This window comes from Macrosteles quadrilineatus, unplaced genomic scaffold (assembly GCF_028750875.1).
Source record: "Macrosteles quadrilineatus isolate MER2022 unplaced genomic scaffold, UCM_ALF_1.0 Scaffold_4__1_contigs__length_99947679, whole genome shotgun sequence".
Classification (NCBI taxonomy): Eukaryota; Metazoa; Arthropoda; class Insecta; order Hemiptera; family Cicadellidae; genus Macrosteles; species Macrosteles quadrilineatus.
In genome coordinates, this window is record NW_026542597.1 from 26,613,935 (window position 1) to 26,640,920 (window position 26,986).

General features: G+C 35.9%; 1 protein-coding gene across 3 annotated transcripts in view; it reads right to left on the reverse strand.

Annotated features, from left to right (window-relative positions):
• The window catches only part of LOC128992555 (uncharacterized), a 230,380-nt gene that overhangs the window by 55,390 nt on the left and 148,004 nt on the right, over positions 1 to 26,986 (reverse strand). The window contains exon 2 of one of the 3 annotated variants that reach the window (XM_054416188.1): positions 12,738 to 12,779. The exons of the other annotated variants lie outside the window; for them this stretch is intronic. The gene's annotated coding sequence lies outside the window, so the exon portion shown is untranslated. The remainder of the gene's footprint in view (positions 1 to 12,737; positions 12,780 to 26,986) is intronic. 3 annotated transcript variants of the gene reach the window in all.

Genomic DNA, 26,986 nt, shown 5'->3' on the forward strand with positions numbered 1-26,986 from the left:
CACTATGTAAAGGGGCAACTTTTTCTTTTCAAATTCATAAAATACTAACCCATAAATTTAAAAAACCATTAAGTAATAGGTACTTTTGCTTATTTTCTATGTGCTAGTGACGGCTGCCCAAATTCTGTGGATATGAATGAAGGATTGTTTGGTACTGGTTACACATTACAGTACTTCCATAAATTGGTTCTCGCTCTTTAAACGTGTTTAAGGATTGCAACATCGCATGAACTTATTTTATGACTTATATTTGTTCGTTCGATCTACTTGTGGACCTGTTGGTACAAGCTGGCCGTGTTAGGCACGAACCTACCTATATCGACTGTCGGTCGTGCACAGGACACATAAACTCCACTACTGATGGTTTAGTGTTAATGTCTGTAGTGCAACGTCTATTGTCAGTGCCTCGTGACACTCGCCCGTGTAATGACACACGCTGTAAGTAGAGAACATACCACATACTAAGCTATACAGCGGTTGTGACACTGGTGGGGTGTCTTGGAAAATTATATAGGAAGCTGTACATTATGAGGAAAACATTTTGACAAGATCGTGATTAAAATATGTAACAACATTTTGTTTACATTAGTTTCTAGATAACATGAAATCAAAAGTCTTGCTGGGTCTATAGTCTGTATGATGAAACCTGTCTCCTGACCTGGGACTGGCCCGGGCATAAAACTATTGGCCAGTACTACGGTATACCAAAGGTTGGTAGACAGTTTCCATCATACAGACCATAGTAGGTAGACCACAGGACGTCTATCCTGAAGGGCCGAGTAAAAATGCCTCCAAATGCTTTTAGCTAAGCGGTAATGCTATGACTTCTGATTCTTCTGAGATAGAACTGAGCCTATCTTAACCTAAAGGTACTTCTATACAGAAAACAAAATAGGAACGGTTTCTGGGGTGGCGAAACTTTTCTCATATGATTATTTTCTCAGTGAAATTAAAATATTATAATTTAACAGATGAGTTTTAAGACCACTGTGGATAAGGTAACAAAAGGTATGGCGTAGTTTGGAATATATTAAGGTTTTCGAGATGCTATTGTAAGAATGGTCTAATAAGGGATTTCACTCCACAGTTTAGTAATATGATAAATTTCCGAAACCAAATCATTCCAACATAATGTACTCCGTTTTCTAGTTGAATTGAAATCATTGTTGTTAGCTTCTTTAAAATGGACCGAATTTCAATTAACTTGGCAAAAAGTGTCGAATGGCGTTTGATTCCTGGGATACTAGATATCAATATAAATCATAGATCGAAATATTCCAAGAAAGAATTCCTCGATTTCTAAGGTTGTAGTAAATAATTTTTGGACAGACTCCATTCTTGTTCGGCCTTGCGCTTGTTCGTTCGTTTATTTTCATCTTCATCCAGATATTATGGTTTCAAGGTCCCTCGCCTTGTATCAAAAGCTCATTACTGTATCCTGGGTATTGTTGTATGCCAAGGCAAAGCTAACAAACGAGTTCAGCCCTGGCATTTGGCAGCCTCAGCTGACCGTATATTTCGGCGGTCAAGATCATCTTGCAATTAAAAACCAAAGCGGGAAGTTCAAATCTGACATGACATTTAACTGAATTACAGTTTGAACATTTAAAATTTCATTGAAATTACATTTGAACTTTTTCGGGTCTGACTTGATGTTTGGTGAAAAAAGAGATTCCGAATTATTGGGATGGCTTGTTCTCTGTATGCTATGTTTAACTATAGCACAAATTTTTATGATGAATATTAGTCAATTAATAAATATCATCCTATTCCGTCAATTTTCCAAAACACAAATTTTAATGTGTTTAGGTATTGTTTCCAACGACGAGTACATGCAAATAGTGTAACGTACTTTTGCTAACCGATATTCATTCAAACAAACAAAAAACATGAATGAAATGTTCGTAACATTTTTTTATTTATTTTAAATCGTCTTTATCGCCAGGCTGAATAAATGTGAAAAATATCAAATTCAGCAACCCTTAAAATATACTATCAATAACGACTGCTGTACTACACACAGAGCTTTAAATTTTGCTCTCCGAAGGTAAACGGGAAAGAAATAGGTATTAGACAAAAAGGGGCGCCAAAATAAATATAGATAGCTACAGTTATAAAGCTGTATACACATATTGTAATAACACTTTTCTACGTGCAACAATGAACCAAACAGCTCTTGATGACTCAAACCTAAATATATAAGCTAAATACTCTTGATGACTACATTATGATTTTCACCCAGCAAAGATTGGTCCCGAGGTACTTAATCATAAAGCCACAATCACCCGGCAACCCGGTAACCACAGGTAGGCAGTGACCAGTGAACGGTATTTATCGCAAATTAATACGTTAGCAGAGTAACTCTAAATTAAACGTGCAACTAGAAATATCACAGCAGTAATTAAAAGCAAAGGGTAGAGTATGGCGGGGGGCGAGACATTTGCATGGCGATAAACAACAGGCAAAGGCCAAGGGCGAGGTACCGGGACGCTCTCATCATAGACGAGCTGCTGTACGGGAGTGTTTAGTTGGCAAAGTACTATTTGTAGAGTTGATGTACAGGAGTGTTCAGTTGGCGAGGTACCGGGACGCTCTCATCATAGACGAGCTGCTTTGCAGAAGTGTTAGTTGGCGAAGTAATCGACGCTCTCATCATAGTGGAGTTGCTATGCAGAAGTGTTAGTTGTCGAAGTACTCGACGCTCTCATCATAGTGGAGTTGCTATGCATAAGTGTTAGTTTGGCGATTGTAAACTCCCTATACTATAACAGTTTCGTTCAAGCAAACAGTATTTAATATGATACTTCAATTCAAATCACATACAAGTTAGCAAATCTAATAAATTGAACTCCACTCTGTGCGTTTCTAAGAGAGACATTCAGTAAGTTATGCGTCACTTGCCGCTGGTACCGGTCTATGTTGGTATGCCCTGGCGTTCCTCAGGGGTCTAGTCTCGGCCCGCTCCTGTTTATTGCTATTTTACATTGCATGGTTTATTGAATTAGCAGGACCGGATTGCTCTACGGTTACAGTCTAGTTGTATCTGCATTTGTACCCGCTACATCATCTGGTACAATCTGCATATATAACGTGAATATAGTGTCTGCTACATCTGAACCTCTCTAATCCGACTGCAGTCTTCGAATCGATTAATTTACACCGGTTATAAAGTTAGAGGTGATATTACTAACGCTGTCAGATACGATTGGTTACACTCTAACTTGTACGAGCAGTTGGAGTAGGTATTAATAGAGCTGTTTCAGGGAATTCTAAAATGTAAACTTAAAATAAATTGATAGTGTACACTGAAATTAGCTGGAGTACTAATTCGTAAAATAAATAACTACCCTTGAGAGTTTATACATTTGTTACACCAACATGTTAAAAGATTTGTTTGTTTGTTTTGTAAGTTCCAAAATATGGTAAAAAAATTGTTTGACCATTGATGGTAAAGACTTAATATTTGTCATGGTAAATTATAAATACTTTGTACTTAATAAACCGTGCATCAGAAACAACATAAGTTTATGATGCTCAGTTTATTAAGTATATATTAAAAAAAGAAACTTTGTTTGAAAAGAATCTCTTTCGTTCTTCAAAAGACATGTAATCTGGTTTGCTGGCTTAAGTGTATGCTATTTTTTATCATTAAAGAAACGATGTTTGAAGATAAATATGATTGGTTTAAGGTTTAAACAGTATTCAAAATTATAAATTGTATAGACATTTTATAATTTGGTAAGTTAAATATTAAAAGATCATCTATTAGGAAATTCAAAATGTAACTGAAATAACGAACAGATTTACTCCCCCGTGACTAAGAAAAGAATCCTCACTCCCACAGAATTGAACAGGTAATGCGTTTATAATAACTAAGTTACAGCGAGAAGATCTCGATCCAAAATATGTTACGGTGGCGAAGCTAACGGCGAGTTAAGTTCACTGCTCCTGATGGAGAAATGGAGGACGGCGTGAAACGAGCTGTCCTTACAAGGCGAAAATGGCGATGGAGACGTCTCAAGTGAGACCCTGCGATCGTTAAACTGTCCTTAATTAGGTCCTGATCCTGGACATATCCTGCGAGTCCTTGGAGCAGATGATGATTACTGTAGTGGTTGCTGTGGAGTTCTGTGTGTGTTCGAAATAAGGAGTTCAAGGAGGATGTTTTGTGGTTTTTGTGGAATAGATTGTCGTGGTTGAGGATGTTTTGTCTTACCATGTATTGTATATAGTTGATTTTTAGGATTAGCTGAATTTTCTTAGAATACTATACATAATTTTTTTTTTACAAAATACAGGCAAAAGACATAAACAGTTTCGAGCTTGGCTATTGGTAATTAATTACTGAGAATTATTTCTAAATAAAACTTCTATAATACTTTCCATCGGTAATTTGGTATCACACCGACCACACCTAATAATTATAACCTAACCTAACCAAACCTAAGGGTGGAATATGTTTTAGGTTAGATTAGTTTAAGAAATTTTTTATTTAAACTAATTAAAATCTTATTTGGAAGTCGGTTCAACGGCATGGTCGGTAGAATACTAAAGTGCCCTTATATCTTATTTTACTTTCCGAACTAAGTTATTCTTTTGCTTGAGTCTAATATGACGTTAACTAAGGCTACAAAGGTTTATTTACACATACATATTATTATTCATACTATAACCTGGACCTAACCTGTTAATTATTTGTACATTGCAACTAACTTTCATAATGTCTAAATTAGTTGACACGGACAAATATTCCTATGCTGTAATTGAAAATAATAAACATAAAACATATTAGCTACAACAAGCGAATAAATACTTCTGTTGAGCTTAGAACAATAATTATTTTCAAAATCGTAACACCATAAACGAATTCTGAGCTCATCTTTCTTTACGAAGCTTAGATCAACCGTGGTATAAAACTCCTCTTGCAATTTTTCATGTACACATACTCTCGTAAGTTTGTAAAAACTATACATTTTTACAAAAAAAGCTAACCACTAGTACCCTTATACTATTCTTAGGCTATTTAAGTTAACATAATACTTACATAAAGAACGAAACTAACCAAGTAGCTGTCCGTTAGAAAGAACCAAGTAGAATGATTTCATTGAGAGTAATCGACTGCATAGAGGTCGTACGTTCACATTCAATTGTCTACGGAATTAACGCATTGGCTTGATTGTTTTCCGATTTAATTGTTACAAGTCAGTAGGCAACATAAATACAGAGAGACACTAAATAATGTAATCACTTAATCACGTCACTCGCCGCCGACACACCATGGGTGTAGAATGAAAGGAGTGAAAGCTTCGAACCTGGCTAAATCTGCTGATTGTTTCTGCTGTTTTGTCCAGTTAATTTACTAGAAGCTAAATTGGTAAACAAATACATTTTTTCAACCATTCAATTTCAACCATTGAATTTTGGATACTAAAATAGACCTTCCGTCTAAATGGACCAGTCGTAACAAATTTTATTTTCCGATTTATATTATTATTTTATTATTATAGTAGAATGAGACAATCGGAAAGTGCGCTACAGTCTGAAATTATACATTTTCTCCCTTAGCTATTGTAATGGAGATAGTTGTGGTATAAATGCTATATCCTACAATGAATCGTACTACCAGTTTGACTTGGCTACAAGTTAGCATATGAGTCATAAATTAGTACTTTACACCAACGCACTATGTGCGCTCAATTCAACTATGTCCATTTTGATTATAAAATTGCCAACAACTTGTCTAACTCAAACAATAAAATTATTCTGGTAGGTCCACGAGTATCTTAAAATATTTTGTTATCGCTAAATTAACGGAAAAAGTCTATTAACACTTGAAACATACAGTTTATATACACATAACTCACAAGACGGTAAATGCGCATACAATATCTTAGGTTGTACCATGCACAATGCTGATCAAGAAGTTATTTACTACATTAACATAATGTTGCATAATGTAAATACAGTCGATTAAGTCTAAATGCAAACTATTCTCCCCCGTTGCTTCAATTAAAGGCACGAACTATCGTAAATCCTTTTGCAGTTTCAAGTAATCGCCTCATAAAAGCGCCATAAACGACTGATAAAGCCATCGGGAGTAGTCGGTTAATGTTCGGCTTGCACCGATGCCACTAACTACCCTCTTTAGGTAGACAAGAGTGGCACTTCCTAGGAGCTAGGAAGAGAATGAGCCGATATACAGAGTGATTGATATAAGTGTGCCAGCTGTTTTATTTTAAAACTATAAGATATATAAAAAAAGTTAAATGGTAAGTGCCTTAGATTTTTTTTTTAAATTGTAGTCAAGCCGAAAAAAATATTTTAGCCACCATTTTTCAAATATGGCCGCCAACTTGGATTTTTCTTATGGAACACCCTGTATTTTATGATGTATTCCGGTAGAAAATGTAATTTTAAGACAATTTTACAAATGTGGTTTTTTTCATAAACCTAACTGTTTCGAAGATAATAATGGTTAAAGTTGTGAAATTTTGAGTAGTTTTCGAATAAAACTTTATCGAAACTCTTTCTCATGCCAAAATTCCAAATCTTTAACCATTATTATCTTTGAAACGGTTAGGTTTATGAAAAAAAAAAAACACAAGAGTAAAATTGTCTTAAAATTACATTTTCTTAAGAAAAATCAAAGTTGGTGGCCATATTGAAAAAAATGGCGACTAAAATATTTTTTTCTACTTGACTACAATTTGTAAAACAAATAATCCAAGGCACTTACCATTTAACTTTTTTTTATATCTCTTATAGTTTTCGAATAAAACAGCTGGCACACTTATATCAATCACCCTGTATCTAGAAGTAGATGGTAAGCGAAGGCGTGCGTGTCCAATATTAGGACTAGAAGAGTCGTCATTATCGGAGGAACGATAAAAACATTATACATCACGGGATGTTTGAAACTCAACTGTGGGGTTGTTGTGATGTCAATATGAAAACTGATCTTAACAAAAATGCTTCTCAGCCACGGATTTCACAAATTGAACAGAAGCGAAACTAGGCCTAATCAATTTCGATTTGGATGTTAGATCGAAGAACTTATTTTTGGAGGATCAGTTTGGCCAATAGCAATTATATTTCGTCTGTTCAAACTGTATTCGTCTGTCGTATTTTAAACTGTTCATTTCATAAATCTGCATAATCTTGACACCTTAGAAGTGTGGTTAAACTGTCCTTAATTCACATACATAAATAGTCCTGGACACATTAACATACATCCTGCCAATGTACGACATTAATGTGGAGGAGAGTCGAACGATGTGAAAGCTTTGCTACTGTCATCTAAAAAACCCAAATGATCAAAGGTGGAAGGATCAAGGTGGTTCCATTAAACATTAAACAGGCTACACACACTGAATATTTTATATTAATTAATTAGAGTTATATAAATGGGTAATCAGTAATGGAGGGGGGACTGTTTAAATGTTCCAACTATGAACTTTTATCCAGACTAACACCTCTTTTGGGATCTTTTCCGTTAATTCACTACCATTAGTGGAATGTGGTTAGGTTAGGTTTTCTAACTATATACCAAACTCTATACAAACCTAACCTAACCAAAGTTTAATTGACTACCACATCTATTGGTAAAAATCTATTGCTCTACTAATGGTAGTGAATTAACGGAAAAGGTCCACTCTTTCAAATGCCTTCCTGTGCACTAGAGATCTAACGTAACTAATAGAAGAATCTTACATTCATCTAGATAAGAAATCAGTTGCAATTGCGAGTGCAGTAGTGACGAGAACTGACTGAGCATTGTGGGGGACAGGTCAGAGGTGACGTCATGTAGATGTCCAATGATAACCCACATAGCTGGGAGGGCGTCCTAGTGGCGACCCACTCCTAGATATAGGGATCTACCGTTAGATATCCATGGGATAAACAATACTTCGTGATAAATAACGCATTCCATTCCATCGGAAATTATGCGTGGGCCACTCTTCCCCATATTTAACAAATATTTGTTTTAAAAGAGTGCGCTCTAATTCGGAAAGTAATTGTAATTTTGGACAGCTTAAAAACAAGGTATATTTGTGGTAGGTTACACAAAATAAACAAAATGTATTATAATGCATTGTGGGGGTTAAAATGAGGAGTGGTAGGACTATATTTGTGTGCTTCATTTGTTATGAATCGATTGTGAAAACTTGAAAGATGAAAACATTTGAGTTTTGTCAAAAGTTTATTAAACGTAGATAGTTTCAACACTTAATCATCATATGGTTTTATATATTCTAAGTTATTGAATGTACCATTCCTTTTGAAGAAAATGCGTAGATTACAGCATTCACACAATACTGTATATTAATGTGTTTATACTCTCCAGCAGAAGTGAGTGAACATTGTTTCAGAAGAAGTTTTGCTAATAGTCTACTAAAATTACCTCAACATTTACATTCAGGATATCAACAACCAAACACCCCTTTTTCAAGAAACCAGGATCATTCTCTATGCTGCACGTCTTAGAAAAAAAGAACACTCGAAGATTGTTACTCCAACAATGGAACAAACCATTACATAAGAGTCAATCAAAGATGTCGCACATGTGACACAGAGCACAGACGACAAATGTGATCCAGAGAAAGTAGTGCGGCGCCGACGAGGCCTTTGATTGGTCCTTTACACCATTGTTGCCACCGTAAACGCTATTGTGAGCCGGTTTGGAGCGAGGAATCAATTCCGCCTGGCAAGTGTGGTTTATGAAATTTTAAACAGGTTACGTAAAGCCAATGGGTTATGCCACGGTCAACGGTTAGGAAACAGGTGAACTGCGTATGATCAGAAAACTCTGGTGATGATCAATTAGAAATACGTGGCCAGTGTCATGACTAAGTGAACAGTCGTTGTTCGAAAGCCAGTTTTAAATCTTCTATGTATATATTAATTACGTAAGCCGATTCTTTGTGGCAAAATTGTGGGCGACTGGGAAGTCGTAGAATGATGGGAGAGGACTCAAATTAAAGGTCTCGACCCCGTGACGGCGGGAAAAATAGTGAAATTCCCATAAAGTTACCAGAAAACGAGATATAACGTAAAATGTTCTCCATAAGAATAGCATTAGAAGCCATTTACTGCTGATTTGTGTTTACTACAATACAGCTGATCGTGATTTATCATTAAGAAACTAAGCAATATTACATTTGGATTACTCATTTGCCAGTCAATTCTGCAATGTAATGTATACTATATAAAACCAACTATATAAAAGGGATAACGTTACCCATAATAATCAAGACTTTTTAGTTATGTCAAAGTTGAAATAAATTGTTTTCAAGATTAATGAAACAATTCCAGATTAAATTAAGATCTTCTTTCTGTTTTGATTTCAAAACATATGTTAAAGTTGTATTCCACAGAAATATTTTATAAATTTACTAACAGTTATATTTGAGATTAATTGTAGTGTTTAATCAATATTTTGTATGAAGTGGAATAACCTCAACGTTTACTCTTAGAAAACAATTTGGGAATAAAGATGAAGTAGTTTCGTACAGGTATTTGTTCATTAAGTACTTAAGTGCTTTGTTGCTCCAAGCAAAAAAGGTTCAAATATTATAGCCTAGTATGCACGGTAGTAAAGGGAGAACCTATATATAACAGTAGAACATAGAGGTAATTTCCATTTCTTAAAACTAACCAAAAATATTCATGTCGTGATTGTTTCCAGTCGCAAAATAGTTAGTAGGCCTAATTAGACGTTGATTAGGCCCTTTTTTGGTAGAATATGTAAATCAATCGCACCTTTAGGAGGATTACCACCGCATATACTTACACTAGGCTAATAGTTTTTTTTTATGTTAATCAGAAACAAATTTGGGGTTAAGTTCTGCAAATGGGATGCCTTTACTTAAGACTAATTTTGTTAAACCTTTACAAAATGAGCATAGACTTAGGAATAATAACAGGGTAGGGTAGGAATGCTAATTAAGCGGTTTTGACCAAGAACTAAGTTTATTTCAACACACCATTTTTTGCCTTTTCCTATTTAAAGAAGACAATGTCCAATACTGTATTTCAATCGGGGAAGCCTTTTTATCAATATTAACCAAAAAACCAAAGCTACCTTAATAAACTAATATTTATTCATAAACATGTTTGCTGCCTTTAGCAGTTAAACCTCTGGAATCATTCAAATTCTTTATTGAAAATAACATCAACAAAAGCAAACAAAGACAAACAATTTTTTTTTTACACAAAAGATATGTTGTACTGGGATATCTATCCTGACACATAGATAATTTGATTCTGAGTTCGTTTAAATATTACAATAATTTCTTTTCCATTTGAGCTTTTTAGGGACTTATGTCCCTACAAGCCAAGCCACTAGTTTATAATAATCGTCAATTAAGTAGTTTTTGATAATTTTGTTTTGTGAAGTAATTAGATTATTTCCTCTCATTAAACAGAATGTGCTAAATGAACAAAAAGGTATAAAGAACACTTTTCTGATACTTTCTTGGTTTGCCGTTCATGTCCTTTTAGAAATGTCCATAACTATACTTAATAAAATAAGGATATTTTTTTAATGATAGCTTAAGTTTTTACTACTCCTTGTCTGGCTTGTGTGTAGCAAAATAGATACTCCAACAATAAAATAATCAACCAAAAAAGACCTCACTCAATGATTTCCATTGAAATTTTGAGTTACTCCTTCGTATTTTGTCTTTACTCTTATACTAAAATAGTACAGTACAGGTTTTGGAGACTTGTTGGTAGGATAGTAGAGTGTTTATCTGTGTATTTATTCTAAACTAGTAAAATAAGTCTTTAGTAGAATAATAAGTGAGCTTGGTTAGAAATATCATCATGCTTGTGTGAAATTACTTCATTAATTAACCCAGAAAATATTGAGTACTGAACCAATTTCAAAGGGAAAATCAACCAAGCTTAAATAAATTACTGGTTCATATACTAGAGCACTTATAAAAACATGACAAGACGTATGACATGTACTCAGCGCGTTGAAGTTGAACCCCCAACAGGCACGGTATTAATAACCACTTTTTATCATATCCACTTCTGGCCAAGTCTTCCGCAAACCAGGCTCTCTCCAATGCAATTACATTCTTAATCAATATCCGTCATTAATGTCGCCGACTTCTTCAATCACCAGTTTAGAGAAAGCTTACAAATTTTTAATGCCGCAGTGATTTCGAGTTAAAAGTTTTAAAAGTAATTATTCGCGAGGTAATTTCTTGTAAGTAGTCGTGTGGAGAGTTGTTCAGTGACCAGCGGGTAAATGTCCATCATTTGTGGGGTTGGGTGATGACCTTGACCTGGGGCGGTGCTTAGTGACCTCTAGTGGCTAAATACTAGGCTGGTGACCCGGAGAGTACATCCATGAGTGGGAAATATTGGTAATATTTCTTTTTGGAATATTTGAAATTTGTTATGTGCATTAAGATTTAAGATTAAGGTCTCAAAAATGTTTTCACATTTTAGCGTAATTAATTGAGAATGTCTTACGTGAATAGCTTAGGTTGCATCTGGTTTTATGACGTCAACACAACAGGAACCATTCTTGGTTCCTTTGGACAGGGTTATATTATTAAAAAGCCCTTTAATCCAATGTAGCTAAGTCGAGTTTGGAACCATTAAAAAACCTTCTTACTTTTCTCAGGATCGAAACTGCGGTCTATTCAAATGCTAAGGGAGAATAATTATATCCGATAAGTTTTACAGCTTCATAAATAGATTGCCAATTGCAAATTAATTTTCGGTACGTGATTTATCATAATCATGATCATCTAGTACTCTTTGCAGTTGCGGATTAATGTTTGATTGCCATTCATGATGTTGTGAAAAAAATTCTCGTTGTTATGGTTTGTAAGCACGTTTGCAATATTTGCATGATGAAATAATCTAACGGGCTTTAGCTCTCAGGATGTATAAAATATAAAAGACCAAGTTTACATGGCTGGATTAAAACAAACTGAAAGAACAATGATTGATGTAGTAGATTTGATGTAGCAGAATGTAAACACATAAGAGTGTCCTATAAACATTAATATAATATACTTTGTATCTTCAGTAATTTGTAAGTATAATATTTCGGGATCACACAATGTTTAAGAAATATAATGCAAATGTTAAAATTTTGTTAAAAATATTTGTCATATTTAAAACGTATGAATTAAATAAATACATTATTTTACCCACTATAATCTTCAAACTATTGCAGTTTTGGCTACGTGCTACACTTTAATCCAAACTAAAATTACTGTAAAACATTAAGCCGATAAACCTTTATTAAACATACAGCTGCCCAAACTTCTAAGTTGAACTGGGATGGAGCAAGATCAAAACCATATAGCCGGGCGTTTGAGTCGAAATCCAATTTGGCCATGTGTTTCAGCTGTAATGTAATTGAAGAATCTAATTATAGGATTCGGCAGCTAATGATTCTATAGCAGGTTTGCTGAGGGAGGGGCCAACAGCTAATTATCTCATAAAGCTCATTATGTTAATAGTTTCTATCTCGTGCTGTCCAGATCGGTTCGTGGCTAATGGCTTATTAGGACTTGATCTTAATTCTTCGCTCCTTAAAACGTGCCTCTTTTTATAGCGTTATTTCCTTAACTGTTTAAATGTGGGTCGAGACAAATTAAACCTACATCAACGTTAGTGTAAATTACTAGCTTTCTACAGGACGCGGGTTTAATTTACTACATAGCTGTATTGTTTCTTGACGAAATTAAATTTTATTTGAGGTTACTTACGGTGTATGACAAGTTATATTTATATTGTCTAAGCCTGCGTCCCTGCAAATTTAAAGGAGGTATTAGGGAATTAATCATTTTAGAAAGTTGATTTCCACAAACGTACCTTTGTTTTAATAACATAACACAATAATAGGAATTAATTATATTAATCTTACATGTGATACTGGGAGAAGTCAAATGGCATAGAGGAAGTTTTTGGGCATTTTTAGATAGCAAAGAACATTTTTAGATCCAGTTCTTGGCTACGCGTGTAAAAATATGGACATTGATCCTCAAAGATAAGGAATTGCTAATAGAAAGATGAACATCTATACTATTACACAACCCTTTCTATTCTTTATGTTTACGTATCTAAATAAAGATTTAGGTTACTAAACGTTAGTCTATGTCAGCCTATAATGATTAGCAAGCAAAATTGAAGCAAGTTTGTTACTAAAACACTCTTTTCTAAGTACACATTTTAAACCCCAAACACTGTCAAATCAATCATATATCTAAATGATTTATTTTTAATTTGATAACAGCTTGAGCATTGTGGATACTCATTATATTTAAGCAAAAACCTCGAATCAGAAACAAAGAAATGCGTAGAAATTTCTCACAACTTTATTCATTGAATATCTTGCCTAGTAAAACCTCTTGTGAACGCAAAAAGAAATCTCGTACAGTTTTAACAACCGGGAAGAATTTCGGCACAGCCTGAGGGAGCCATTAACCATTAGACATATCGGAGGCTTTACGTAATTGTCGGTTTATGTCCATCTGGACCCATTAGTAAAGCCCCGAACGTTGGGGCTACTGGGCTACGCACGCGGTTCGTCAACGCCCAGGGCTACGCCCCATTGGCTCTCATTCAACCTGGAATAGTAATGTTAAATTTCCACACCTTTGGCGACCCAGCTCAAATTAGATTTTGGCTTTTGAAATTCAAATTTTCAAAGTAGTTTTCACGCCGAAGGATACGTGTGTAAATTTGTGGGAGTTGGTGTAAATTAGGGAATTAGCATGAATATTTAATGCATGTTCTACATGATCCTAAAACTAGTCTCTAGGACTTGTTTAAAACGTATGTCTGTTGGAATTTGGGCTATGTAGAACATTTGTTTCTATTACGTACCGTACTATAGGCGTCAAATTGTAACAATAAGCTTATAACAGTTAATAGGGAAGTTTTAGAAAGGACGTATTTATAAGCGGTTTCTCTCTGTGCAACGAATTAACTGACCTTAGGCCTACTTGTTGTTATTAGTTCAATGTGTTTTCGTGTTCAACATTAGGTATATTGTACATTTCAGACTACAATTACAATTATTAAAATTTTTATTGTTGCGTTGTTTGCTAAATCGTGGCCAATTCTTTCTCTCATAATATGTGTCCAGAAAACATTTTATCACCAATTTCATCCTTAAACCAAAATAATTAGTGATAGAAGTTTCCTCTTAATCTTCCTGTAAATCACTCTTTGGTCATAATCTTTATTCAACCCTACAAATTCTGTGACCCTTAAACACTTCCTCAATAACTTTGAATTGGCTTGGCGCCGGCCTGTGGGAGGTGGTCTACGGAATGCCCTGCCATATTTGTCCGGTTCAATTTATATTTGAGCCAATTTGTCGGTTGTAATTAGGCTGAGCCTAACGAGTGCAAGACAATGGGCGATTCCCGCGCTCCAAATCTCGGCACATAATGACGCGCGACCTGAGCCCGTTGATTGGGCCTCACGTGTGCATAAGCAAACATATAGTCCCGCCAGGCCGCAGGAAGCACGTGGTGACAGCTAGCAAGTCGTCGATTAGAAGAATTTATAATTCCTATCCAAACAAGTTCTTCTCTTTAAAAATACTGTGGACAGATAATATGAATTCCTTCAGGTCTCCAATACGGTAATCGGGCGTACTTGAATTTCGCATTACAGCCTAGGCTATTCAAACTGCGCACTTGATGGATATGCTGCTACTTGGACATGCCGAAACTGCACACTTATACCCTTCCAAAATATCTCACGGGTGGTCAAATATATCATGAAAAAAAATTTCATCAAGGCTTTCTAATTTGTATATAGTTGGTGTACTCTGTAACTAACGCACAAGTCTAGGTTGACAAATCTATGTTTTATGTCCAGTTGCTTGAATTTTCCAAATAGGAAATGCGTGACATAAAAAGCTTACTTTGTTTGAATCGCGAGCACTCTGGAGATATAGAACTGAACGCTGGTACACCTAAGAATGTCCACGACCAGTGATAGTGGTGTCTCACGCATGAGCATGACATAAACGTGTAGCCTAGCAGTGCATGTAGCTGCCCGGCGGCTATATGATATACGTGGGACAGACGCTTTCTATACCGCTGTATGACCAGGTCCAACATCGAGAGTACTGTGCTGGAGACTACAACGGTGGGTGAGACTGAAGCGCTAGATGCTACAATACCCGGAAGTATTGGTGACCCATTAACTGATATGCTGGATACGAAAGTGTATAGTCCATAACACACTGTAATATATGAGTATACTTTAGTAGTTATGTAACTTTTTCTAGAGTTAATGTCTATTAGTTTGTTTATGGCTTTCCATAAATACGAGTCTTGCTTGACCTACAAAATTTTGTGTGAAGTGAATTAGTATAAGAAAAAAACTTTGGAGTAGCTTAAACATATTTTTGTAGATGTATTTCCATTGAGAAAGTAACCATATGTACAGTATTCATTGCTTATTTTGTTTTTATTAGCTGCTATATTTTTTATCATACGAGTTAGTAATTTCAAGTTTAACCCTTATTTTTCTCGCATTTTTATAAAAACAATAAACAAATATTGAAAGCTGAAGCTTTGCCTTTAAAAATTTCAAAATCAATTAATAAAAATTGTTCAGTATTGAGATTGTTTTAAATACAATTCACATTTTCTATTGACACCCTTTTGACCCTTTTTTATAGAAAATCAATCTAAATAAAAACAATATCTAAAGATTTTATCGGTTATACTCCAATGCTAGGCAAAATATTGTTTACAACCACCCATGCGCATATCTGATGATAGTGATCCATCGAAATAAGCAATATTTAAGTCATAATACTATTTTACGGAAAGTTGTAGCCAAAATTTCCCCACATTAGCTCAACCATGTTCCAAACCTAGGTAGTCAAAGGTCAAAAACACACCTAGGATTCCAACGGTGCTGGACGAGCACTTATCTCAAATTGAGGAAAGAGTCTTCGATATCCCCAGAGTCTGCCATTGTTGCAGATGTTACCAGTTTTAATATTATGCAAGCGGTGCAGATCGTAGTTGCGTCATCTGCAAACGTCCATCTCTTGGCATAGGCTGTCCTCTATATCACTACATCTTTGTCAGTAGCCCAAGCCGTGCTCCGCCACTTGAAGCCGCCGTGAGATATGTTGCGAAAGTGCTACACATCAGTCAAACTGTTAATGAAACCTCCAGATGTTTTCAGACTTGGTCTGGCATGTCTTATGTGGCAAGATCAAGTTCTCGTAGTATTGATTGAATTTCACAGAAGGGAACTAAGGTCTTTCGTCGGAAATGTATGTGTATTGGTGTAAAAACGTACTAAGCATCCTAATAAGTACTCAAAATGTGATGTTCTGAATTAGTATTTAAAAGGATGTATCCAGCATTTGGAATGGATTAAATTGTAGGACTACACATTTGGTGTCACCGTCGTAAAAGCCATCCTTAGACCATGTTTGCAATGGACTTAATCCTACTACGGTACTGCTGCAGTTCTGTATAGTCAGAGAATTATCATTACTTTTGAGACATGAACGTCACCTACGTGAGTAGTTTTAGCTGAATATAAACAAAACGGTGGGGTATAATGTAGAATGCAGTGGATGCTCTGTGCTGCTTTACGAAATGACATCAGCTGTTTCAAAAGCCAGGGCCATTAATTAAAAGCCCTGAAGCTGATACTTACACCATCGTAAGGTTGCTGATTCTCTTATAATCGAACCGATGACCTTTGGACTGTTTGGCGAACCTGAACAAGAAGGAGAAAAAGTTTTGTTGGGGCAAATAATGAAAACATTCAGAATTCAAGGTACATCTAAATAAATCCCGTATATCACGTTTACAAACTTTAATCTTACATGATTATAGTCCTCCAAAACATTGCAACCAACTTCAATGAATTCAAAGGAAGCAAACACACCATTGCAACCGATGCTGGAACATCCCGGCAATAACCACACATTTCCCAGCTCGTCCTCCGACCCTGGTGGCGACTCGGTCGTACCTTGGTATTAGAGTAAACATTTAATTCGCCACGCGTCCATCCCGCCGCGCGTTTATGCTAACCACCGTCCACAGTCCGCTAGAAGAGCCTCAGGTCCAGCTAGGCAGTTCTAGGACTTTCTCCGGCACTCCAGGGCATGACTGAGGACAATGGTATTCAGGGTTCGGTCCAAAACCATATGGTTATGGTTATAAGCTTTAGTTGGTTGTATTAATGTATGAACTAGGGCTAGAAGTTTTTTAGTAGAATATTTGTCTGGCGGTTATAGTGATCCCCTTAGGATCTGAATACAACGGAATTAGTTCTCTCAGGATTTGATTTGTTTCCGCACGTAAAAAATACGTAGAAATATTAATAATAATTAATAATAAATAAGTGGGAGTTAGGAGTGTTTACGAAGTTTCTCCAGTAATTACTAAACTCACTTCACTACAGAGGCGTTTATAGACTAGTATACTTACTACAATAATGTTTACGGATTAATTCAAGAAATCTACGGACTCAATACAGAAATTTATGCAATCTAGTGTTTACGGTTTTACTCCAATATTTTATACAAATTGATTCCAGAGGTGCTTCCAGACTTACTATATTTAGAGTGTTTTTAACTGATAACGTTTTATGGAATAACTCCAATATTTTACACAGATTCATTTTGGTGTAAACAATGGTTAAAGTATTTAAAATAATCTAGTGTCTACGAACTAACTCCAAAGGTCAACACAGATTCACTCCAGAGGTGTTTACGGTCTCGTCTAGTGTACACATTCAGCACTGTTTACGGATTCACTCCAGTAGTTCACGCACTCAGTCCAGTAGTGTTTACGGTTCGGTTTACACGTGTCTCTGCTGCACACATCGTTGTAGTTGAGGTTGACACCGCTCTGGCAGAGTTCCAGCGTCGTCAACCGTGCCAGTGACTGTGTCCAGGCCACAGTAAACTCTCAAGATTATCACTGTATAAACCTTATCTACTGATCTAAATCCAGGGAATTTCATAAATGATATTCGAACAGTCCATGTCCACCAAAAATTACACGAGTTATTGGAAACAGTCCAACTTACTAATTATCTTAACATTCGTGGTCAAAGTATGTGTCGTTACTGTCAAAGTTGATGAATTAAGATGTAAAAGTGCATTAGGGTAAATTAATTTAGATGAACTTTGTTTTGAAAACCATTAGACACTTTATGCTGTTATGCGAAGACTGGAAAATTATGTATAGGCCTATATGAATCAGGAAAACTATGCATAGATATATTTTGAATGACAAAACACCTTTTCGCTCGTATTTTCGACATATACATTCTAACGAGTTTAAAGAGGTCAGTGCAACAGGCTTGTTTACCACATTTTAAAGCCACTGCAATATTATAATTACTAAACACAAATAATGTGTGTGTACAGACAAGAGAATAATCACTTCTCTGGTCTGTGGTTAAGGTGTTCTAAAATAATCACTAACGTCACAGTAAAATCACACACATTTTAGTAAACATATATATTAGAAATAAAATTACAAAATACTGATGCGTGTTCCTACCTTCAAAACTAAAGTTACAAACCGTCGACAACAATTGTTAAAACACCTATACATTGTTTACAGATCTATAATGGATAACGTAATTTTCCTCACCTACATCCTGCTTGATAAATGCTTGTGCAAACGGTAATAATACGTGTTGTGTGTGTGCGTGTGCGTGTGTGAGCGAGCATGGTTGACATGCCGAGCGTATCATGTATAGGTCAAGGCCAAGTGGAGCACACCCCGTCGACACCTCTTCATCTTCTACAAATACTCATGCAACATTCCTACTACTAATAGACAAGAAAATTGATCAAAATTACACCGTTTAAACCAAATCACTCGCATGGTTAAACAGCAAAGTAAAGGTCGATGAACAAATTATATAAGTATTTATTTATAATTATCATTAATTGAAGGAAAGCTTTAGTGATGTAATGTACAAGAAGGTGATTTTTCTGTAGGATAATTTTAATTGTGGTTTTATTCCTAATATCAAAATCAATTTTTGTAAAGCGATAACAAATTGCATTCATTATGTCAACTCCATATTCTGTAGGAAATGTATAAATGCTGAGTATAATATTGGGGAGATAACGTGATCAGTTTCCCCAACATCAACTTCCAATAAGTATTCTCCTCCAATAAAACCAAAAACAATTTAGGTCACGGCTTAATTGGTTTTCTATTTTATAGGTACCGTACACAATTCAACTTCCACGTCGTAGCCCACCTATAAATTTTAATGTGCATCCAATAAGCGCACTTAAATGTCCAATTGTACAATAATGCTAAATTTAACTAAGAAATACGTTGAATTAAAATTACAAACGTAAAATATTGTGATTACATTTTTCAATTACCGATCTCCCCAGGCGCGGTGAATATCTTGCCCGAGGTGCCCAGGAGGTCCTCATCCTGATCCTGCACGGAAGGAGGCTATTAATTACCCGGAGGCTCGTCAGTAGCCGCTGCATTAATCTCCTAGGAGATCCTCCGTCAGCTTCCCCACTTTCCACCACCTCTTTACCCGTGTTTTACACGTTTTTTGTCCCACTTCGCGGCCAGATAGACGTTGTTTCCTTAGCCACTTCGCATATTTTACTAACTAATAGTCAAACTGGTTCCACGGTTTATCGGTTGTCTAATTTATTTTATTGGGTGTTGGAACATCCGCTCCAAGGTTTCCAAACATTAAACGAGACTGAAAGGTGTTTACCGAGTGGAAATTAATAAGAGAGATCTACACATTTTAAAAGATTTTGGGTTTTGCACAATTAGATTCAACACAATGCATAATAAGTGACAAGATTGCTTGGTTGTGAACGGAGTTCAATGTGCAATTTCACCTTTGTATGGGCTGTAAAAGATTTTAAAGTTGATCAAGCATCGAAGCTACTCACGTTAAAGACACACATTTCCATCATTGTATTTGGTTTCTAGAGCTCATTAAAATTCCTATTGCTACCATTCTTCACTAAATTATCCGGTTACGTTCAAATACAAGTCCACAGCAGGTGTTGACCATTATTCATCCTATACAAACCCACAGACAAGTAAAATATAATCGACGGAAAAAGGACATTGGCAAAAATCATTACAATGCACAATTCTACTGAAAGAATCTGAAACTGACCGTAAACCAGTGATGGAAACGACTGAAAAAGTGAGTGTTTGGAGTAGCACCGAGGTGTGTTATAGGTCCGCTGCTTTTCCCGGTGCAAGTGGGAGGCAAGGAACAATGGGTGCAATCTGCGCGCCGGGCAAGAAAGTGGGCACCGCTTAATTGGAAGAAAGCAAAATAGAGACATAAAGAGTTTACTGCCGGAGCCCGTTACCCCCTCTTGGACCGTGGTCTGTCGTCCAGAGACGGATATAGCACCCGGGATATCTGGGGCAGCGGACGAGGAGACGAGGGGTTGTCACCTGCTAGAAGTTTGACGTTGTTTGAGATTTTGAATTTTGCAAGTGGTGCGTTTGAGAATTTGTATAATGTCTGAAGGAAGTTGGCAACTAACACATTAAAAGTTATAAACTAGAAGGTAGGCAATGCTTCCACGGATGAAGAAGACTGTCCAATCTTGGTATTCAATAGATGACCTGTTGAAAAACTGGCAAAAATATTGGATGCGTTACAATTCATCTTAGGTCAAGATAAACTGATGCTAAAAATCCCAACAATATTAAATTGTAGAAAACATAACTTTGTGTGTTTCACCGGTTTAGTGACGAGATTATTTCTCGGACATTCGACAGGAAAGCTGAAAAGTTCGAAATGAGAAATATTTCTTACTATAATAAAATCCATGTACCCTACTAATTTTGCAATCACCTTGCAAAACCCTTTCTTCAACATCAAAAACAACGTCAACGGCTGCAACTAAACTGCATTTAGTACAGAGTGGTGAGAAAAGGACTAAGCACTCAGAGAAAGTTTAAACAACAGTAAAAAACTCAAGATTAGCTGCTCGCTTTCCCACACTATGAAGAAAGACATCTCAAACTAAAGGTAATTCATCCGGCAAACAAAACATTCAATATTTCAATGAGTACAAAGCACAGTGACGAGTACAAAAGAGGCCGGACCATTATACAGTGTCACTCGTGTAGGTAATTACCGGACTATTAATTAATCCTAATTAATTCCCTAGCGTCAGCCTCGTTGGCGGCATGCCCGCCCGCCAACCTCAGCACTTTCCTTTCCTACCGAGGTTTGGAGGCAATCCAGAATTGTTACTTTTTTAAGAAGTAAAGTGCTAATTGAGAAAAAATAACGGAATCGTTTTTAAGTCGAGGAAGTAGTAAATGGCATTCTTATAGTTATGGATATGCCTGAAACCAATTGTAATTTTAAGGCTTCCTCTACAAAGCAAATTAGGTGATGTACCACAAAGAAGAAGTATCATAATTGAGAATGACAATAAGAATATTTATTTTCCTTCGAGAAATAGCGTTGTAATTTCCAATTTCCTTTAGTGAGGATTCCATCTTCACTTAATCTAAAAATCTAAAATAAAACAGAGAACTCGATACATAACATTTCTGAATAACATTGGCTGGCATCAAATGAAAAGTATCTACAAACATAAAAAAAAAAAAAAAACTATAAATAGGCACAACCAACCAAACAGTTAAGGGCAAAACTCCAAAACTCGAAAAATATACATTGTCGTTTAAATTTAAATAAATTCATTGACTGGGTTCATCAAGGGGTGAGCCAAACAAAAGTTCCTTCACACGGGATTTCAAAAGTATCATTACAGTATTATACTGTTAAGGCAGCAACGCCTGGATGCGCCTTTGGAGATGAATATGAATGATGGATGAGTGTATAATGGAATGAGGTCACCAGCTTTGTTACTGGCTCAAATTAAATGTTTCTTTGTCCAACCTTTTATAAAAGTATAGTGATGAAGCTGCAGTGTAACCTATATACTTCTCTTCCGTTTGTACACCCTTGAAAAAATTAGGGAATAAAAAAAATCTAACTAGAAATGTTCTATGTTTAAGTTTCACTTTCATAAACATGTTATTTTCATGTGTACTGATAAAGTTACCGCAACAAATTAAACACAAACCTTGAACTGTTTTTGAGTAAATACGAGTATTGCTAGAAAGGTGTATTCAATACACTGTTTTGAACAATGGAAAATTCGAATGTAGAGGTGTAGGGATAGTGGAGGGGAGTATATTGAAGGTGATAAGGCAAAAGTTGTAAAGTAAATGAAATGAAACTAGTTACACAAATAATCCCGTTTTTTTCTAGCCACACCTCGTATGATTGCCAGTTAGCAAATATAAAATTTTGGTTATTAATAGTAAGCGAGACAACTCAATATAGATATCTAAAACTACATTTGACCACAGCAACAGGCATGCATCTTCCCATAGACAAACCTTGAAACAAATCAATGTTTAATACCAGACTTACTTCTTAACCACACTTGGCCATATTGACCCGTGAAAACATTTTAGCCTGGAGTTCCACTATCTCCTTATCTAAAGTGTGCCACTAAATAAATATTCATATCTGCGTCGCCGAACTGTAGGCCTACGAAGCGATCCGCCCCCGCTTATCTTCCCGTTCGAAATTGAAAACCGAATTAATAATGCTGAGGAATTAGCAGACGAAATTATAGGGCGGAGCTCTCTATTTATTGTAGCAGGCCCTCCTTGTGCTCGTGACCGAGTGGGCAGCCTGGTACTTCCCCTTGGATCTAATTGTCTTTATCACTTCCTCATAATCGTTAACAGTAATGAATCGAGTGTCCAAATGTCACGGGTGTCGGGGTCGTGGATCTCTGCTGACCGAGGAGTCGCTCGGTGACGATGTTGAGGAGGAAAACCTCTGGGGACTTTCTAAAGCTACCATAGGAGTAGCTTAGGGGTACAAAAGCATTATGGCAATCAAAGGCTTATATAGTCTTATACTAAGCATTGGATAGTGTTGGTTTTGTATAGATAACCTGTTTCAAAGCAAAGTGCGGATATGAAGTTTAAAACAACGGAATAGGCAAACAAGAGGTCAGACAGAAAAACAGATGCGAAGTCCACCACATAACATAAGATGTATAATTGCATCATAAATCTAAGTAAAAGCGTCACTCTTTGTACGGTGCCTCTTTGTTGATTTGTGTTAGTACAAAATGTTTTAATAAATCTAGTTCATAGATATTTTAAGAAACCATTAGTTTTTGTATACTATATGACAAAATACCCCCGTCGCAGCAAACCTGCATACTAAGCGAATTTCCATTTACCCGGCTCGATTTCTACTAAAATATTCCCTATAAATTTTCAGATTTATTTCCTATTTAAATAACATTAATTTTAGTGAGTAGTTAAAGGTTTGCTGCTACGGGGAAGATGTTGAGATGTGTTTTTTCAATTGAAATATTGATAGCTTAGTATGAAATAAACCAAATTGCCAAATTTGATTAAAATATATCCATAACAAGCAAACTAGAACAGTTTATTTATTCTCCATAAGAATAACATGGGAATTTTAAATTTACAATTATTTAAATTTTTTCCGTAGCCAATGAACATTCAAAAACACTTCAATATACTAAATTATTTGTTTTTTTAAGCTCTTCAAAATGGTCTAGAGAGAAATTTAGAAATTTTAATTTTTTAGGGTCAAAAATGAGAAAAACCCATTTTTACCCCATAAAACCCCCCATAAACCCCTCATCCCATGGTCCGATTATGCTGGTTCGCGAACTCGTTCGAATAAATGTAGGTTTACACGTTTGTACTAAATTTCATCAAAATCGGATCAATTTTGCTCGAGTTATCGCGCTAACGGACACATATATAAATATATATAAATAAATAAATATATATATATATATATAAATATATATATATATATATATATATATATATAAATATATATATATATGAATTTGAACGGATAGTGTTTTTGGCCTCTGGGGACCTCACAACGAAAAAGTAAATCAGTCCCGGGTCTAGGTCTTACCATGAGACCTACGGTAATAGCTTATTCCCTAAATTCGCTAAAAGGAATCATTTCTCTTGACAGCGTTGTGTTGTTGGGATTCCAGTTACTACAATTATATAGGTACGGTATGTAATTTCAGAGGAGTTGAAATATCAAATATCTTCATTGGAGATAAATAAAATAATTCCAAGATTGTGTAAACTCAGATATTACGCAAACGGATACAGATGCAGTAGTATAGTTCACGTTGACATTATTTCATAGGTAGAGTTGCAATAATATAACACAACATTTGTAATCAAATGTTTCTGTGACGAGTTAAATGTGTGTTGTATTCAGGCAAATAGAGACAGATTACTCAAACACTTATAACCCGACACAACATCCAAACATTCATAATTATTTGCCAACACTAAATTATACAGGTACGAAAACTATAAATCCTCACACTTTTTCTTATCGTGTATCACGATGAGAGCGAAAACTATAATTTATTAAAATGTAGATTAATAACGTCGGCAATCCAGTTGTTCGTGAGCAATTAACAGTTCTCGTGAAGTAATTAATTGAGCTGTTGGCGTTCCAACAAATCAACGGCTCCAGTACATTTCGGAACGGTTCCGGCTCTTATTCAAATAACAGTTGTCGGGCAAGGTCATACAACAATGCCAAGGTCAAAGTGACCTTGAATAACGCAATGGCGTGACGCAATCGTTACGAAAACTTATCACCGCACCTGAATAGCTCAGTCACTGATCTGAATCTTAACTCGTTCACTTATCCTGAGGTTACACACGGTTTGAAACCAATCGCAGCTACAGCTGATGTAAGATGTGTCTATCATGAGAAATAGTGAATTGAAGATAGCCTTTGATGATATTGACGAATGAAGGTCCAGGGGTAAAATGGATCATCTCCAATAAAAAAAAGATTAGCACGTAAAACTATTCTTCCTGTGGTGAACACAAAACTAACAACAAGCGAACTAGCAAACTAGCACAAAATAAACTCATAGGTTCGTATTTAGTATGATCGTTGGGAGTATAGAATTCTTAGAAAAGTTATATTTAGGAAGAAATTGTAAATGTAAATTTAAATGAGATGTTTGAATTTTTTTTTGTATGTAAATTAATGCACAATTCAAAGTTTACGCACACTTGTTTAATCTGAGCAGTATAAAACCACCCACGTCCACAGTTGGTATTCGTTCCACGCTGCAGCGTCGCAGGATCGTACCAGGTTTCTACAGTAAAATACCTAACTTGGGACTACGGTTTTGCTCGTAAATTCGCATTTGCAGAGGCTCGAGCATTTACGGAGAAAGTGTTACCGAACCGGACTGTACCTGGTTTGTCATTACAGGTACAGTCGCGTTCTCAATTAACTTGTGTTTTAATTATAAGCTTTCATTAGAATAATCGGCTATTGTAGGCCCACTTTCCCAGACCTGCGTGCGAAGCCGTGCTTTGGGCCCGAAATATTCGCACGGTGTTAAATCGTTTCCAAAACATTCGGGATTATGTGTAGATTTCCTTGTTAATTGTTACCTCCACCCCTCCGCTATGAATGGAGAATATTTTGCAGTAAGGAATATTTATTGTACCACCGTTAAAGTCACCAAATTGTTCAGGTAGCATTGAGAATCCTTTGCTGCAATTTGGTGTTTAATGGTTTCCAAATCATTTGAGATTATGTGTAGATTTCTTCGTTTTTAATTGTCTCCCTTACTTATGAATGGCAAACGTTTTGTAGTAAAGAATAACGTGCATACCACCGTAAATGTCACCGGTTGATTATTTGGATTTAATTTCAAAAGATTTTGGTGTCAAATGGTTCCTGAAATACAGTATTTGGTATTGGTTGGATATTTCCTTGTTAATCGTTAGCTTCTCTTATAAAAGGGAACACATTTTGTTGTTAAGTATATTGTTTGTAACAACGTTAAAGTCATCCAATTGTGTTGGTTACGATGCAAATCACGATTTAAAAAATGGATATTATAGATTGTGAAAATCTATGTTATGAAAGATTGGCAGGTACCGTTTGACTTTCTAGTGTGCTTAAATTTCATCACGTAAACCTACAAATATTTTAACGATTGAGTTTTTCTAAATCATTAAAACAAGAGTGGACTATTAAGTCTGTAACTCTTTCCCTGAAAAATAACACTTTACTTGGCTGGTTTAACCTTTAATAGACATCAAACCCGGGGCTACCCACTTCGAATATTAAACACTAAAATAATAATGAACATTCACGAAGAAGTATAATTTCAACATAGCGGTTTGTGCTAAATCGAGTTGGTTTTAAAACGGCTCTTTACCAACCAGAACGGCAATTGTTCATTGAGAGATTCTCTACGCGCAAGCGCCCGCCCATCAGCCAGTGTTTTTGGACGGTTAATGTCCAAAGCATGACTTGCAGCTGTGCTGATGTCCAGGGAATCTAAACTCCGAGGCATCTTCCAGAGATCAATGTAGACAAAGCGGCTAACCAACTGTTGAGTTCTGAGTGGTTTTGGCCACCTCTAGGCCTAAATAGGCTGGAGAGGACAAAGATTTGGTACAGTTCCAGGCTCATCGGCCACTGAAAGTTCACGAAAGTTTATTCCACACGTATTATAGTTTGAAAAGGAAGAAGTTCGTCGTTTTCTCTACCAAAGCTGACTGGTTAAGCCATGACTAGGAATACATAAGGACTTGAAGGCTTAAGGGGGGTCCCTTCCTTCATAAAGGGAACATAAAGGGAAGACCACGGTTAGAGAATTTAACCGTGATCTTCGCTTTATTTGTTTCCGGAATAATACATATTTCAACCATTGGAGTCATTCTACAAATAAATATCTTCGAGGAAAATTAGTGCATTTCTTCGAGCCTTTCAAAAACTACCCAAGTGCGAAATAATGCTAAGGGCGAGTTACTTTAAAAATAGTTGATATTGTAATGGGCTTTATGGTGATATATTTATCAATTTTTGGTATTTGCTGAATTATTTAATTTTTAAC